Genomic DNA, 4,267 nt, shown 5'->3' with positions numbered 1-4,267 from the left:
AGTCCCATTTTTTTAATATTTCCCCACGGATTTAAATTTTAATCTTTTCTGGAACCGCCGCCAGCAGGCGGTTTGTATTTATCCACGTGGAGAGTCTCGGACCTCCCCTCAGTACTAAAGGGCACGGTGAAGTGACAAGGCCTTCACCATGGGATCTAGGGTGGGGGACAAGGGACACAAAAATCTAGGTGGTGTGGGTCGTAGGATCGCGCGGAATAAACTCGGGCAAATATAGTAAACTCGGGCATGGGCATGTGAACTTGCCTTGGTTTTAAAACCAAAAAAAGAGGTGTAGTACTAGAGCACCCAACCCGCAACCCGCACATGAGGAGGCAAGAACCTAACCATTACACCATTCATTCCACCGTGCAGAAGAGCTTCTCTTCTAAGTCAATTTTCGGCAATCTCAACCCCACAAACCCCACATCCTACCGCCCCCATAGCCTTGATCTACGAGAATCCTCCTACACCCTTGATAGTGAAGGGCTTGTCACTTCGTCGTGCCCGACCTCCCGATGGTCGTTGGATTGAATCTACCAATGACATTTCATTTCAGTACCTATTTCTCCCAACCAAAAAAATATTATATCTTCTTCTCTTCTTTCTTTTCTTCTTCTTCTATTCCTTATTTCCAAGGTACCATGTGGCAACACTCCAAGCTACCATGTGGCACGCCCATGCTCATATCACTCAACAACGAAGTGCACGCCTCCCAAGCCTGAAACTTGAAGGGTGCAGCAGTAGGCTTTAAAGCCATTTTACCTTTCAAGTGAAGGTTATCACTAAAAAGAAGCTTGTCTATTCCTTATTTCCAAGGTACCATGTGGCAACACCATGTGAAACACCCATGCTCATATCACGCTTCCTCAAGAATGAACTATATGCCTCCCAAGCCTGAAACTTGAAGGCTGTAGTAGTAAGCTTCAAAGCCATTTTAGTCTTTCGATGAAGGCTACCACACTGCTTGCAAATAAAAGCTATAAAAACAAATTTTTTTAAATAGTGGGCTTCAAATATGAAGGCCAAGATAGCACCTAGGCATAGGTGCTCGAATCAGCAGAGCAAGTAACACGCACTCTCTCCGTTGTCATAGGTGCTCGAATCAGCAGAGCAAGTAACTCGCTTTCTCTTGTATCAGGTCATTCTCTCTTTACCTTCGGTAGCCTAGAAAAGCACGCAAGTATACAAGGCCACGTGCCAAGTACAAAGAGCAAGCAAACAAAACCATTTTATTTAAATTTAAAAAAAAGCCGAAATTGGGAAGCACTTCCCGTGGCACTTAAAAAAAAAGCAAGCAAAGACATTTATCAAAACCTAATATCTTTGCACAAAAGCATGCAAGTATAGAAGGCCACGTGGCAAGTACAAAAAGTAAATAAACAAAACCACTTTATTAAAAAAAAGGCCGAAATTGGGAAGCAAAGAGATAGCCAGCACTTCACGTGACAGTTAAAAAAAGCAAGCAAAGACATTTATCAAAACCAAAAAAAAAACAAAAACTACGAAGCAAAGAGATGGCGAGCACTTCATGTGGCCATGGTGCTCATGGGCACGAGGCCAGTCATGGCGGCCTCCACTTTCACCCCCCTAAGCACTCAAGATGAAAAGCAACAAAATCAAGGCAAGAGTTTCTACTTCTTTCTACTGCATGTTTCAAACTTGGAGAAAGCAACGTGCACAAGGGGAGGAGCATGGATAGCTGGTTCATGAAACACTGGGGCTTAGATGAGTGATGTGGGTGCACTATGGGTTGAGAATGCAGGTAACAAGAAGATGTTATGGAGGAGGGCTAAATTGCAAGTGGGAGGTTATGGTAGCTTATAGGATATACCAGATTTGGCAGCGTATAGATTGTAACATGGACTAGCAGCTATGGTGGCGACATGAGAAAGAGGGATGTAGACTGTGGTTATTGTACTACAGGTAAGAGATATATTGTGAACCCAAATAAATGGTGACTACATTGTAGTACAATACCCACGGCCATCCCCTTCCACAGCCAAGCACCGCCGCCTATGGCTTTCACACCTTAAGGCCACCTTGCTCAAAAATCCCCACAATACCAGCCTCTCCTTATGGCTACTTACCAGCCAGCCTAGATGACATCCTCTCCCTCGAGGACTCTACACCAATAAGCAAGCCACAACTAGTGAGGACCCTTTATCGCCCTCCAGTTCTTGACGGCCACGTCACCTCCTCCCAGCTATCTTCGCGTCCTCTCTAACACACGCATCCCATTCGTGCTTTCGCACTTGGCCTTCCGTCCTAGCTCATCCAACGCCCCTCCACATCTCGCCTCTACTGTCCCTAGCCACCTCCTCCGGGCAGCCACCCCTTCGGGTCACTTCCTTGTGACCAGAAAGGAAAGCATAGGTAGTTGGCTAGCGTAGCTCAGCCAAGCAAGGAAAGAATAGGCCAAAGCATAGAGCTAGCTGTCGGCTCAGCAGCCTAGAGGCGCAGAGGACTGAGAGTGGAGAAGATGTGGCTCAGCGCAATAAAGCGGGAGGCAGCTCAAGCAGCGACTAATGTGGTGGAGCCCAACGAAGAGCATGGAGGAGGTAGCCCAGTCGTGAGGCGATAGAAGGAGGCGGTTTCAGAAAAAGTAGGCAGCTCTGCAGGAACACGTAGGTAGCCATCTTTTTGAACATAGCAGAGGGGAGGGTATCGTTAGCGGAGCTCAACCAAGAGCAAGTGGTGGTGGGTGTTGTGGAAAGCTACACGTGGTGATGCTCAAGTAGGCATGATCGAGCATCCTCTCGGCACTAAGATGTGCTTAGCGCCACCTATAATATTTGTTAATTAAATACACTATCAAATTGATTGACTCATTCATACACCACTAGTGTTGGACATAACATTCATCCACACTCAGCATAACATACCCATAGTGCCGGAGGTAATCAGTGTACTTCCAAGAGACAATATCCCGAGAAAGAAGCTCCTCCAGCATGCCCTCTTTAAGCTTAGCTACTTGATCAAGCTGCCTCGATAGCCACTTCTAGGAGAAGCTTTGCCTACATCTTAATTTTGTTCTTGATTTGGATGTTTTTTTATAGATTGTGGCTTTGGTTTCGAGATCAAAGATAATTTGTATGCACCGATAGCGGTTATAGGTCTACATAAATCAGTGAACGTGAAACAATATCACACGAGACTCGTCGCATCATCGACTTCAGTATCATAGACTCACAAAGGTATTCCTATTTTTTTCTCTTTTATACTCGAACAAACTAATAGCCACTTTCAACACTAAAGGTGTATCTTTGGTCCACTTTCGATATCGAGAATGTTATTTGGAAAACGGGGAAAGGACACGTTCCCTTATGTTTATAGAATTTTGGGGGGGGGGGACTGTGCCAACTCCCCACCATACTTTATGTATTAAATTTTTTTTTTCACTTGCACAAAATTCATATGACTTGAATGACGACGTGTAGCTCAGATTTAGATGTGCTAACCAATTTGTAACTATCCTTTTTGTGAGGTATTTCAAGATCTCCATCGATCATAAGCGTGCAACTCATCGATAGCAAACGTGCTTCTAACACCCTTTCCAAGTATGTTTCTGGATTCATGTTTGTCTGATCACTTCAAGCAAAACTACACGGTTGTATGGTTGTTAAGTTTAAACTTTGCCTTTGAGATATGTTAATAAGAATTGCCAAACATTTGCTATAGGCAATATGGCAAACCGAAACTTGTGAAAGACATGCCTAGGAAGAAGACGTGCTACAAAAATTATGACTTCGAGGAAAAGAAAACAGCTAACGCTCGTGCACTTGTATATGCGGATAAGGCTACCCAAGCATCCTAGTTTCCTCTTTATTCATTCAATAAATATGTATTTTGAATATGTATATTTTAAATATGGATAATTTATTACATTTTTATGTATATTTGAATGAAATGTTTATGTATATTTTGAATATGAATTATTTAAATACATTTTTATACATATGGTTGAATGGTAAGTCATTTTTATGTGTGTGTGTGATGTTTGGAGAGAGAGAGAGGGGGGTATATGAATGTTCAAACATTTTTTTAAATATCATTTTCTATTTTATTTTAAGATTTTACCATTGGTTGAATCCCTTTATGGTTAATGTCATTGATGAGGCCATTCAACTGTATGGGCTCGTTTCTCCTAAGGTTGAGTATGGTGTTTACTTTTTTAGAAAGGAGTTCATTTTTGGGACTGTTGGTGAGACCATGAGACTTGTGTCTCCTCTTTTGAGGGGTACTGAATTTCATATAGTTGGATCGACAT

The sequence above is a fragment of the Cibotium barometz genome, chromosome 7, assembly GCF_041138505.1.
Source record: "Cibotium barometz isolate CiBa-2024 chromosome 7, ASM4113850v1, whole genome shotgun sequence".
In the NCBI taxonomy this organism is placed as follows: domain Eukaryota; kingdom Viridiplantae; phylum Streptophyta; class Polypodiopsida; order Cyatheales; family Cibotiaceae; genus Cibotium; species Cibotium barometz.
Note: the sequence above shows the minus strand (reverse complement) of the source record.